The following is a 14454-nucleotide window of genomic DNA, read 5'->3' on the forward strand; positions in this document are numbered from 1 at the left end:
AGTTAGTGATCCAGTGAACCATATTTCTATAGTGAATGGAGCCAGGGGTTCAGGGGCTACTGTCCGGGTTTTTCAACATAACAGTAAGCTCACTAACAGCTGCATCTCATGATGTGCACTTAACGATGAGGCAGGAAGTTTAATGCTTCCCTTACTTTCTTCCAGACCCTGCACATTTAGGAGACGTACTGAGGGAGCAGATTGCAGGGGGGCGACCTCGTACACACAGGCCATGGAAGAAGATATTTGTGATTGTTGAGGGAATTTATAGCATGGAAGGGGAGTTATGCAACCTTCCTGAGATTATGGCTGTCTGCAAGAAATACAAGGTGTGAGAATTGCGCATACTGACTCCTTGTTCTGTTATTAGTAATGAAAAACTGTAGTTCCTTTGCACGCTAGAAGTGTTACTTATGTCATACATAGTATTCCCTCCGATCCATAATAAGTGTCACAGTTTTGAACTAAGGTTGAACTAACCTTAGTTCAAAGTTGACACTTATTTTGGATCGGAGGGAGTACTGCAGTTCATAAGCTGTTCAAAAATTTCAAACTGGTAGTGATGTATCAGTGTATTGACTTGGAGTTTTTATAAACATCTTATAATAGGCCTACACATATTAGAGGAGGCACACAGTATTGGAGCTGTTGGAAAGACTGGAAGAGGTGTATGTGAACTACTAGGAGTGGATCCAGCTGATGTTGACATCATGATGGGAACATTTACAAAATCGTTTGGATCGTGCGGAGGTTATATTGCAGCATCAAAAGTATGAAAGATTCACCTACCAATTCTTGACTGAACGATATATATTTGATAAATCTGACCCATATACCATTCTATATTCTTAGGAGATCATTCACCATCTCAAGCACGCATGCCCAGCCCATATTTATGCAACATCCATGTCGCCTCCAGCAGTCCAGCAGGTCACCTCCGCGATAAAGGTCGTCCTTGGGGAAGATGGATCTAACAGAGGTATGTCAGGAAGGATTTAATGCTTTTATGGTTTCCATGTGTCTCTTGTCTTGGGGAAATTCCTATCGCAGTGGTTGCTGTAAATAGGGGCCAAGAAACTTGCTCAGATTCGGGAGAACAGCAATTTTTTCCGTTCAGAGCTTCAGAAAATGGGTTTTGAGGTGCTGGGAGATAAATGTTAAGTATATATGTTGTGCTTGTCTTGTACAGGCCCAGGCCCATAGTCTAGAGTGAAGTATGTTGTGTTTGTCTTGTACAGGCCCAGGCCCATAGTCTAGAGTGAGGCCCAGGCCCATGTAACCTTGTATATCTCTCTCTCCTCCTCAATACAGAAAAATGTTCGGTCATTCTCTCTTCCTCACGTTTTCTAACAATAAAGACTCACCTGTCATGCCTATCATGCTTTACAATCCTGCTAAAATTCCTGCATTCTCAAGGGAGTGCTTGAGACAAAATGTGAGTTCTCATATGTAGCGACCATCCATTGGATGCACGTCGTCATCTGTTTATTACATTTGCATGAGAATTTCTCAAGCAGTTCATGTTTATGTTTTTATTTGGCGAAGTTCTGATTTTCTTTTCGCTAATGTGGCATGTTCTATAATTCTAGGTTGCTGTTGTGACTGTTGCATTTCCTGCAACGCCACTACTACTTGCCAGAGCTAGGATATGTATCTCAGCTTCTCAGTCAAGGGAGGATCTAATTAAAGGGTTGGAGGTAAAGTCAACACTCTTGTCAATGCCCCTGCATGCTTTGTTGTGACATTTTCACTTTAATTCCAAATACAGAGTACAATTGATCTGAATCCATGGAATGTGAATGCATTTGTAGGTTATGCGTTGTGTACACAATACATCCCCTGATCATAATTTCGTGCAAATTGTTCAGGTTATCAGCAAAGTTGGTTATCTCATCGGAATCAAGTACTTCCCCGTTGAGCAAGAGAAGGTTGCATCTGTTGACAAACTTAAGAAGCTTGAGTGAATATTGACAATGGACAATTGGAAGAATTCTGCTGCTGTTATGCTAGATCTACTGGGTCATCTTGGTACTGCACCATGCCTTGGTTTTGCTCTTTTGTGCACCCCCTCAGGAATCAGAAGCAACCATACATTACGTTGCGTTGTTTGGACAAGCGAATTCATATGGCAGTAACGATTAATAAGATTACCAGCCGTGGATGCAGTGAAGTGGCTAGAGAATTTCAGAATCCAGACTGTTGCTGCTATAGATCTAATCTGCTCCGCCATTTGGTAACTAAATGGCAATGCAGCAGTTGTGTGGTTCACGGTTTATGCAGCAGCTGTTCTTCTACCGATCTGTTGCTCGACGATCAATTGTGTGTGGTTGGTTAGTTTACTGGGTAAACTGCACAACTCAATAGCATGCAATGTGCTGGGATGACCGGACAAGTCACATGTTCAGTCAGTCATTCCCTGCCTGCCTATGGCTATACGTTACAGCGATTTCCTTCTAAATTCCACTTGTTATGTGCAGCCGCATGGATTGGGGATATGTACTTCGGTTTGGGTTCATCAAAAGGGGCAATTGTTGAGCATTTGTATCAACTATCGAGGATCTCAAGTTCACATGGATCACACTATGATCAAGTGCATTCTGGTGCTGTGATGATTGTGACGGAAAATGTTAGCAGCAGAAGCAACCGCTACGTAAGTGATAGCCTGTATGATGTCTCTTTTGATCCTGCTTTGTCTATTTTTTAAATCATTAATATTTCCATTGCTTTTCTTGCATAATTGCTCTAATCTCCAGCAATTTTCCGTCGTTGATAAAAATTGGTAGTATATGCAGCTGTGATCATGAAATTGTATTGGACAAAATAGGGAAAAGGTCATTTGATTAATTATATAGATGATGCCTTAACTCTGTTCAAGATAGGTCTCAGCTGTGATCATGAAATTGGGCAGAATAGGGAAAAGGTCATTTGATTAATGAAATAGATGATGCCTAACTCTGTTCAAGATAGGTCTCAGCTGTGATAATGAAATTGTAATGAGCAAAACAAGGAAAATGTTATTTTTTAATGGAATAGATTATGCCCTCGTGACAGGTCTCAGCTCCAATATTAAAAATCAGTGCACCTGAATTGTGACACAATTTTTCTCATTTGGAACTGCGGTTATAAGGTGTTTAATCTGAAAGCTACGCTTTCATGAAATCATCAGGTATGGAAATGCTTGACCATTTCTGTAAATTACATAGCACTCCCTCCGTCCCATAATATAAGAACGTTTTTGACACTACACTAGTGTATAAAACGTTCTTATATTATGGGACGGAAGGAGTACAACATTATCAGTTTGTTTTTTGCATTATTTCCCAGTTCTCTTGTGGTACTATTCAACAACCTATCTTCCTGCGTACTAGATGAAAGATGGTTTTTTGTTTACTTAACATGGTTGCGTTATTAACAAAGTCATGATTTTTGTCAGTTATTTTTTATACACTACCTAGTGAATAACTCATCTTCCTACCTACCAGATATACTACTGCTTGATTGCATAGCTCCCTGCTTAAGAAGCTCCACCATTCTTTTATATGATCCTAAAAAAATTGAGTTCTAATTTTGTGGAAAGACACGCACAGTGCTGATGTTCTGAGGGCCGGTGTTCATTTCTAGTGGCAAATAATCTCAGATTTCTATGTGAACAATAATCCCCATCTAGATAATCCCTCTCGATATAGCTCCCTTCATTTGCACAACACAATCTAGCTAGCATACAACGGTTCTTATTTGGATTATGGGTGTTTCTCCAAAAACTAAGATTATATGCCTGAGAACAAACAAATAACATTATATACTTACTTCAAAGCCTATGGGATGACTGAAGCTTGATAAATACTCCTAGTTTCATACGCACTATGGTCTTGTAACAGTATAAATAACCTTCGAGGGAAAGAGAACCATAAGTATAGGTCACTGCATGGTAGAAGGCCTGTAATCGTGTTGTTCGTATGCACTAGTCTCTTTATAGAAGCTGACAAAAACAGAGACATCCTAAATTTGGTTTTCTGTTCTTTCTCGTCAGTTAAGAAAAGAAACATCAACTCTTGGATTATCAGTAAGGGAATATGCCTTATTAGCATACTCTCATGGTGGTTATTATTGCTCAATGTTGTGAGGAAAAACAAGAATATCACGTTTTTGTCTTAGAAAAGGGTTGTGGCAAACTTTTCATAAGCGCACCCTGTTATAAGAAATAGAAGTATAGATAATTAGATCAGCTGCATATTTCCTTTGTTATATATGTAATACAGAAGTGCAGGTTCTTGAACTGAAAAAATGGTGGCTCCATGCAGGATTTTGACCTCCACACGAAATCTGCAAGGTAACAACAACAAAGGAAACTGGTGTAAGATTGAGTACTAAGACTCAAAAAAAAAAAAAGACTCGAAGATGAGCTACCATCAAGATTATGTCTGAACAATCAAGTATAGTGTGAGCACTTAATTTTCTTTTATACATCAATTAAAATTATCAATTAACTGCAAAGTGATCAACATATTTATCTTAGATATTAAGAAAACTTAGTAATGTCATGTGCCGTATAGACTTAAATTTGTCTCTGGTAGGACTAGGGTTCCTGCCGACTCTGCTCCTTAGGTTGTAGGGGCAGGACAGCGAGGGTTGGGGCCGAGGGCGGCGGCTCCGGCGCGTTGGCGCCGTCGCGAGGGAGGAGAAGGGCGGCGGCGGCTAGGGCAAGGTGCGGCTAGTGTTTCCGGCTCCTCTGGAGCCGGGCAATATGATAGAACTATCTTTATTGCTTAATCTGAAAAGGTATCTTACAACTAATATTTATAACATCAAAACAACTAGCCTAAGATAACTTGTATAAGAATTAACCTAAGATAACTTGTGGGCTAAGATTGCCCGGTGGGCCTCTACGGCCGTAACACTTCTCCCCGCCTGCACAAACAGCTCGTCCTCGAGCTGTAAGGTGGGGAAGCGCTGGCGGAACTCCTCGAGGCGATCAACCAGCGTCAAACACCTTCTCGACAGCTGGGGCGGCCAGGTCGGCGGCGACGGCGTCCTCCGGAATGTAGTTTGCAACCTCCAGGTAGAAGAGTCGCGGGCAGGCATGGCCGGGCGTGTAGGGCTCGTCGCAGTTGAAGCACAATCCTTGGCAGCGACGCTCGAGGAGCTCGGCTGAGGTGAGCCGGCGGAACGGGCGTCCCTCAGTCGCGGCGAGGGGTGCCGCATAAGCCTGCGCAGGCCGACCCTGCGCGGAATCCGGCCCTGGGAGCGACCCAGCGGTCCGGGACGGTGATTCCTGCTGGATGGCCACCGCGCGGCGCTCGAACGCGCGGGCGTAGTACATGGCCGACTGGAGATCCTGGGGTTCGCGAAGCTCCACGTCGACGCGAATGTGATCCGGAAGGCCGCCGACGAAGAGCTCAAGCCCGCTGCAGGGCCGTCACACCTGGCGCGTGACACGCCAGGGCCTGGAAGCGATCGGCGAAATCCTGCACCGTGGAGGTGAAAGGTAGGCGGCCCAACTCGGCCAATCGGCTCCCGCGTAATTGCGGTCCAAAGCGAAGAAGGCACAACTCGTGGAAGCGCTCCCACGGGGGCATGCCGCCCTCGTCGTACTCGAGGGCGTAGTACCATGTCTGGGCGGCCCTGCGGAGATGGTAGGAAGCCAGCCAAGTGCGCTCCGACGTGGGTGTGCGCTGCCCGCGGAAGAACTGGTCACACTGGTTGAGCCAGTTAAGCGGGTCGTCTGAGCCGTCATAAGTGGCGAAGTTGAGCTTGGCGAACCGGGGCGGCTGTTGGTTTGGCGCGCCATGGCCCACTGCCTCAGCGGTGCGGAGAGCTGATGACGGTGCTTGGTCCATGGTGGGAAGGCCGGCGTAGGCCCCCGTGGCCCCCGACGCCTCGGGCTGCAACTGGGAACCCGACGGCTCCCGGGCCTCCGTGTAAACCGGCGGAGGCGATGTCCCGTGGAGCCAGCCCGGAAGCGGAGATGGTGACGATGGGAACCGGACCTCTTGGATCGGAAGACCGCCTGGCGCGGACCGGCCCAGGCTAGGGCTGGGCGGTGGCGGCGGCGGAACCTGCACTGTGGCCGCCGGGAGGGACGGCGAGGCGTTGGGTGGCGCGGCCCAGGCCGGCCACTGCGGGCCCTGAGCGGCTGCTGGCGGGGCGGGTGGCGCCGCGAGCGCTGGCGTCGGCCACTGGGGCCAGGGCGGCGTGGAAGCGGCCGGCGATGGTAGCGCCGGGTAGCCCCCGGCGATGACCGCGGGGACGGAGTAGGCCGGCCACTGCAGGCCCTGGGCGGCTGCTGGCAGCGCGGCTGGCGCCCCGAGCACTGGCGTCGGCCGCTGTGGCCAAGGCAGCGTCAGAGCCGCCGGTGAGGGCAGCGCTGGGTAACCCCCGGTGATGGCCGCGGGGACGGAGTACCATGGCAGCGCCGGCTGTCCCGCGGTCACGGCCGGATGGAGCTGCGGGGGCGGCCCGTACGGGCTAGCCAAATAGAGGCGGATGCCCTGGACCGCGACGACCAAGTCGTTGAGCACGCCGGCCATGGCCTCCGGCGTAAACTGCTGCGGCACGGGGGGAGGCGACGGCGGCGCGTGTTGGACGAGGGGTGGCGGCAGGCCGTGGCCCGGCGCGGTGCCGGGTGCAGGGAAGATCGGCGCCGAGAGCGAGGCCGTGATGCCCAGCGATGAAGCGGCGGCGGTGGTGGAGTTGACGGGCAGCAGCGGTGGTGGCAGTGGTGGCGGAATTGGAGGCGGCGAAGACATGACCGCTGATGGGAACGAGGTCGTCGCACTCCCGCCGTAGGGTATCCCATACTGGGCGGCGGAGCTGACCGGCGGTGGCTGCTGCAGCTGCAGCGGCTGCTGCGCTGTTGCGCCGGGCGCGGCGGAGGCCGCCAGGAGCGGCGGCTGCCACTGCAGCCAGGGCTGGGCGGTGGTGGCGATGGATGGCAGCTGTAGCGGCCCGGCGAGCGCGGCGAAGGCCGCCTGGTGCGGCGGCTGCCACGGCAGCCACGGCGGCGCGGGGGCGGCGATGGGCGGCGCAACCGAGTGCGGCCCGTAGGACCCGGCCAAGAACAGGTGGATCTCCTGGACCGCCTGGGTTAGGTCCCGCAGCACCCCGGACACGTCCTCCCAGGTGAGGACGGTGGGGGCGGGCGCGACAGAGGATCCCGGCGCGGGCAGGAGCGGGGTGACGGTCGTGGTGGTCGCCGGAGGCGACAAGGTGACCGGCAGCGGAAGAGACGGGCTTGGCGGTGGTGAAGACATGATCGAACCGAAGCTAGCTGATACCAAATTGGTAGGACTAGGGTTCCTGCCGACTATGCTCCTTAGGTTGTAGGGGCAGGACAGCGAGGGTTGGGGCCGAGGGCGGCGGCTCCGGCGCGTTGGCGCCGTTGCGAGGGAGGAGAAGGGCGGCGGCGGCTAGGGCAAGGTGTGGCTAGGGTTTCCGGCTCCTCTGGAGCCGGGCAATATGATAGAACTATCTTTATTGCTTAATCTGAAAAGGTATCTTACAACTAATATTTATAACCTCAAAACAACTAGCCTAAGATAACTTGTATAAGAATTAACCTAAGATAACTTGTGGGCTAAGATTGCCCGGTGGGCCTCTACGGCCATAACAGTCTCATCTAGTTAATCAGAGCACAAAGAGTAAATATCAAATTAGCTAACTTGAATTATCTGGAACTTTCACCATACCATCTGTACAGTATCCATTAAAATCTGAAATTGGCTCAGTAGTGGCCTTCCCTACTGATTTTCACTTAAAAAAAAATCTCAAACTTAAGACTGCAATGCGATATGGGTGCATATCATTTTTATGATGGCTGAGTAATTGAGAAAAAATAAGTTCATATATAGTTCCGTTGAGTTAAGAAGGCTAAAGTTGCGAAGAAGAAACACAACGATCAACAGTAGTTATATCTTTATTTTTGAATTAAACTAAAGTTGCCATGGTACCAATATTTTAGAAAAATCTGATTTTGTAGCAGGCCGCTAAGTTTGACTTAACCCGCAAAAAGTTAAATCAGATTGTAGCACGAACATAGAGGTAAATATTTTGATGGCAAGCAGATATGAATGTTTCTAGAATAAGTTTATTTGATAAACTTACACACTTTACTGGCTTGATTGATCTAAAAAATTATTGTTATGCACCCACATTATATTTCTATGAAGTTGGTACTATATATAAATTCGAGAAGTGATATAAACAAAGCAGTATGTAAACATGCAAAAAATGTCAGAAGAATATCATATTAGTTTCATAATCACAGTTATGCAAGAGAATACAGAAATAAAGTGTACTATTGTTTGAATCTCAAAATAACGCATGATCCATATTAAGTTAATTGCCAATATGGTGTCACTTACATAGTACTTCAGATAATATTCCTCTAAATCTGATGAAAGTTCTTTTACGGTTGAGATCTTTGTTAAAAGGAAATACAAATTCAGTATTTTTGCAATATAACTGGTGTTGGCTGTTATGCAGGATTTTTTTTTACTAAACTCACAGAAGTATATTGTGTATCCCATCCAGCGTTCAACCTGATGGACATCGAGGGAACCACTTTGAGTAGGCAATTGTTTGTGTGGAGGAGAATGCATGGTACTAAAGCTAACCTTCCTCCAGTCCAGATGAAATCAAGGCAACTGGGTCTTCTATCTTCAAACATCAATTTGTTAGTTTTTCCTGGCTTCAGTGCATCCCCTCATATTACTGTGTTTAAACTACTCCCTCCGTCCCAAAATTCTTGTCTTAAATTTGTCTAGATACGGATGTATCTAATACTAAAATGTGACTTGATACATCCGTATTTAGACAAATCTAAGACAAGAATTTTGGGACGGAGGGAGTACATTGCAATGTGCTAATTATTTTCTAAAAAAATTATAGTGTATTAATTAAGTAAAACTTATTTGAAGTAGATGTAGCACGACCTTTAGGATTTTGCACATGAACCTCACCAATTTCGAGTAGTCGTACTTCTATATATCTGCTCACCAAATAGCTGCATGATTATTATGAATGTGGTAAACTTTGAAGCTATTTTCTTTATTAGTACTAAAAAAACTGAACTATTTGTGTGGGGCCAGAGAAGCGTACTTCCAATACAAACTACAATTGCTTGGGCAAGAGAAATCAACTCAATACTGCAATTTTCCATATGAAGTAGTAAGAGGAGGTGTACCATTGTAAACCGATGTAGGCTGAAGGCTAGCTACATCTTTGGCGTGTGGTCAAACCCAGCAAGCTGCAACTATGTGGAGCATCCACACTACTGCCACCACATGCTTACTAAAACGCTTAATCTGACCGTCCCTGTACATCGGCCACATCTTCGGCGAGCATGTTTGATGGCAAGCTCGGGCAACTATTGTTGTATTGAGTATCCAGATGATAACTGTCATGAAAATCACTACATGGATCGATGTGCCCATCATGTCTGGTAGTAGATGATGCATTATCATGTCTGGTAGTAGATGATGCATTATTTGAGCTTGATGGAGTATGACTATATTCCACGCGGTCTTGTTTGCATCAAAAGTGTGGCCCACTTTGGAGACACACCAACTATTTTGGTAGTGGGCATCTCAACAGTTCTATTTGGGCCTCATTCCCCTAATACGCTAGTAATTGTCTCCTTTCTCGTATTTCTCTTAGTCTCACTCCCATACATTTCATGATCTGAGAGAGGGAATGCTAGCAGCCATGGTGGCAGTGTCCCCTCCCAAGAAAAAAAAGTAGGTACAGCTAGTCCATGAATAGCCAGCCATCACACTGTAAAAATAGGATAGGTTCGATCTATGGTCATTGGGGGCCTCCTAAAAGGATCTACCAAATTCATCGAGTTCTTCTAAAGAATAAAACGGTCGGTCGTTCATGCAACTTGAGAGGATTAAGGCTCTAGCAATGTCGCGTGAAAGGTATCGGCGCCAGTGAGTTTGCCACCATCCTAGCCGCGACGACAATGCAGCAAAGCATATAGTGAAGGGCAGAGCAAGGCGGCCGAGGGAGATGGCACATCAGAAGAATCCACAACACACGAATGACTAGTGTAGTAGAGAAGAGGATGAGGGGGAATCACTGGGGACAAGCTAGGTGAGGTAGTCTCAGGTAATGAACGAGGCGGGAAAGCTGCAGGTGGTGATGAGCTTGATAAAGAAGCGATTAGAGGTAGAAGAAACCTCAATCCCTAGGAAGTAGCGAAGAGGACCAAGATCAGACATAAGAACCCACTATGATGAGCCTTCACAAAGGCAATGTACTTAATAGTCATCGCACTGATGATCGACATATAGAAAAAGAGTTTGACCACGAGTTGAAAGGTGGACAAGAAGTGTAGGATCATGAGCACTCGACGGCAACTAGCCGCAATCACCACTGAGACAAAATGCTCAAACTAGGCACGAGGGGTTTGCTTAAGGCCATAAAAGAGCGATAAAGATGACAAACCATGCCATCAGGAAGAGAATACCCAGGTGGTGGCTATATGTAGACCTCATGCAACGGGGAGGAAGAGAAATGATATCCCACATGCCTATGCGTGCAAGAGCAACAATCTTGTCTACAATCGCATGCTGCTATTCATGATGAACCAAATGTGTCATACTAAGAAGTCGTCTCGAGAAAAGCGACGCCAGAATAACCAATAACCATAGGGCCAATAAGCAGAAGCGAGCGAGCTCGGAGGCCATAAGTAGGCCGAGCTTTAGGCCGTGCGTTGCCAACAGGAAAGGCCATATTAGCCGAGGGAGATGACTCATTAGAAGGATCCACAACACGTGGATCACAAGTGCAGTGAAGAAGATGATAAAAGGGAATCATCGAGGAAACCTCATGGATGAGCGAGGTGAGGTAGCCTCAGGTAATGAACGAGGTGGGGAAGCCGCATGTGGCGACGTGTGGGGTCTATAATAATAGTATGGGAGGATAAGCTAGGATAGGTGGGCGAGGGCAATAAATGAGTGATAAGTGTATCAGGAAAATTGAGGGAAGAAATATCCTCAATGGGGGAGGCCGAAGGAGAGGATGAACGTGGATAGAAAGGACGAGACTCAATCAAAAGTTAGATATCAAGAAATGCCCATCCGACGCCTCATGTAGGTGACGACGCTTGCGCTCAACAACCCCATTCTAAGGATGAGCACCAGGACAAGAGAACTGAGCAAGTGTGCTTTGCTCAACAAGGAATCTGCATAGCAAATGAGAGAGATACACACAAGCAGAATCTGCACGAAAGCATGGATAGTAGTGGAAAACTGGGTATGAACCAAGGCGGCAAACTTCTTATAGATGGATTAGACCTCACTACAAGAAGGCATAAAATATATCGACTTGTGTTGAGAGAAATAATTGTAAAGATAATATAGTGGTCATGGCCTCTTTTTGAGACTAAGGGAGCTGGGTCCCAAACATTAGAGTGAACAAGATTGAAAGGACGCTGAGACACAGTCTCACTATGAGGATATGGTAACTGAACATGTTTACCCAGCAGACAAACTTGACCGTCTAAAGTTACATTGCGAGAGACAGATCCTAGAAGACCACATCGTTCTAAGGATGAGAGATGAGAGCCACACATGTGACTGAGACGATGATGGCACAAAGAGTCGGTAGACAAGGTAAGAGAGTCGAAGAGGGATGTGGTAGCGGAGGGAAGGCGAAGCCTGGCAAGCTTCAGAGGCCGTGCGAGTCACAACGTCGAGGGCCAACCCCAAGTAGAGCACCCGTGTGCTGATCCTAAATTAGAACAAGAGTCAAAGTCAAGAATATTGTAGTAATAGAAATATTTTCTGTGTTAGGTTCAATGATACATCTGCTTGGATTCTAGGACGGAGTTAAAATTGAGATTGGGCACTTGGATTTGTGCTATTTTGACACGAGCTTGAAACTAGAGAACTTTAGGGTGTGGCATTATCAATTTGAGATATATTGAATTTATATAGGTATAGTATGATTAGTATGAATGCGGTATTGGTGGACTATTGGATCATCTTGGATATTACTAGTTGGATTCTGGGTTAGAGAGAACTTGAGCACTTGGATTTGTGATATTTTGACCTAATCTTAGTAGCTTGTATGTGCCTGATATGGATATGAGCACGCAGATGGTACGATCGTAGTTGGTAGACTGTGATGATTTTGCTAGCCCTCCCCAATAATGTTACAAGTACAATATCATCATGGGAGGATGATTTGGATTAATTAGAATAGATGACAATTTCAGTGGTATGAGCCTTGTTGGAGCAGCTGATGTTGCTTTTATGCTGTGTTTGTGCTCCTTTAGATGCAGTAGTAGGAGGAGGGTAGGACTTATGAAGTGATATTATATTGCTGGATAAATAGATCTTTAATAACCTTGAAACAGTTTGGATTTACTTAGATGAATGTGATCTTGAAAAAAATCTGGTGGATAAATTACTTATAATTTTTTGGATCTATAGTCATCCAGTGGAAGCTTGCTTCATACTGCACTTAGATAACCATGATAGTGGGTTTGGTTGGATCATAGTTCTGATTTGTACTAGATGCACATTTTTAGAGATTGAAACTAGAGAACTATAGGGTGTAGTATGATCAATCAGAGATATATTGGATTTAATATGAATATGAATATAATATGATCAACATGATTGTGAAAATTGATGGAAGAAAAAGATATTGGCGTAATAGAAATGTTGTTTGTGTTAGGTTCAATGATATATCTGCTTCGATTCTAGTTCTAGGTCGGAGTTAAACTTGAGATTGGGCACTTGGATCTGTGATATTTTGACACGAGCTTCAAAACTAAAGAACTTTAGGGTGTAGCTTGATCAACCTGAGATGTATTGAATTTATATAGGTATAGTATGATTAGCATGAACGCGGTATTGGTGGATATTGGATGATCTTGGATATTACTAGTTGGATTCTAGGTTGGAGATAACATGAGCACCTGGATTTTCTGATATTTTGACCTAAGCTTGGTAGCTTGTATGCGCCCCATATGGATATGAGCATGGAGATGATACAAACGGATTGTGGTTGGTAGACTGATGATTTTGCTAGCCCTCCCCAAGAATGCTACGAGTACAAGATAATCATGGGAGGATGATTTGGATTAATTAGAATAGATGATAATTTTAGAGGTATGAGCCCTTGTTGGAGCAACTGATCTTGCTTTTATTATGTGTTTGTGCTCCTTTTGATGCAGTAGGAGGAGGGTAGTAGAAAACAAATCTGGTGGATAAATAACTTCTATTTTTTGGATCTATAGTAATCCAGGAGAAGGGGAGCCTTGGCGCAGTGGTAAAGCTGCTGCCTTGTGACCAAGAGGTCACGGGTTCAAGTCCTGGAAACAGCCTCTTACAGAAATGTAGGGAAAGGCTGCATACTATAGACCCAAAGTGGTCGGACCCTTCCCCGGACCCTGCGCAAGCGGGAGCTACATGCACCGGGCCGTCCTATAGTAATCCAGGAGGTTGAGGTATTGTAGAGGAGCGATGAGAAAGCACAAGAGAAGCCTTATTCGATCGCGTGAAGATCGACATTGCCGCAACGGCTTGGCGCAAAGCCCGATGCGGCTGACAGGGTTTTCACCCTCTCGCACACCTCCCGTGCATTGTTCCTTTCCCGTGCATTGTTCCTTTCCCGTCAATTTGGCTTGGTGTCCTTTCTTTGTTTGCGGGTTCTGTGCCATTGACTTGATTCGGCATCACATGTTCTCTCGCCGTGTGTCTGTGGCCTTGGCGGTAGGTAACGTCGTGCTCTCGTGTTGTGTCTCGTGGGTTAGCAATTGCGGTGCCGACTGCTTGTGTGGCTATAGCGGCACCCAACAGGGAAACATGAGATGTTGTGGGATTGAGGCATCGCACATAGCAACCCGAAGCCAAGCGAAGGATGCATGTCGGACTTGTAGGGAGCGGATTGCACCTGAGGTATGGTGGAAGGGATGAAAACGTTTGTGGGAGCGAACTGTCATTGTCCTCATTCATTGTACTTGGAGCCAAGCGTTGAGGCGATGGCGATTGGGAAAGGTGGGAAGATGGTTGGATCATAGTTATGATTACTATTAGATTCACACCGTTAGAGATTGAAACTGGAGAACTTTAGGGTGCGGATTGAAACTGGAAAGGTGTGTAGTATAATCAACCGGAGATATATTGGATTTATATGTGTAATATGATCAGCATGATTGTGAAAATTGATGAACTATTACATTATCTTGGATTGGATTAGTAGGGAGAAAACAAAGATATTGGAGTAATAGAAATGTTGTTTGTGTTAGATTCAAATGTTTAATGATGTATCTGCTTGGATTCTTGGTCGGAGTTAAACTTGAGATAGGGCACTTGGATTTGTGATATTTTGAGAGCTTGAAACCGGAGAACTTTAGGGTGTGTGTATATATATATAGTATATAGTATATATATATATATATATATATATATATATATATATATATATATATATATATATATA

General features: G+C 45.8%; 1 pseudogene; it reads left to right on the forward strand.

Moving 5' to 3' along the window:
* Positions 1–14454, forward strand: part of LOC119336528 — a 48133-nt pseudogene that overhangs the window by 2542 nt on the left and 31137 nt on the right.

The sequence above is a fragment of the Triticum dicoccoides genome, chromosome 7B (genome assembly GCF_002162155.2).
Source record: "Triticum dicoccoides isolate Atlit2015 ecotype Zavitan chromosome 7B, WEW_v2.0, whole genome shotgun sequence".
NCBI lineage: Eukaryota > Viridiplantae > Streptophyta > Magnoliopsida > Poales > Poaceae > Triticum > Triticum dicoccoides.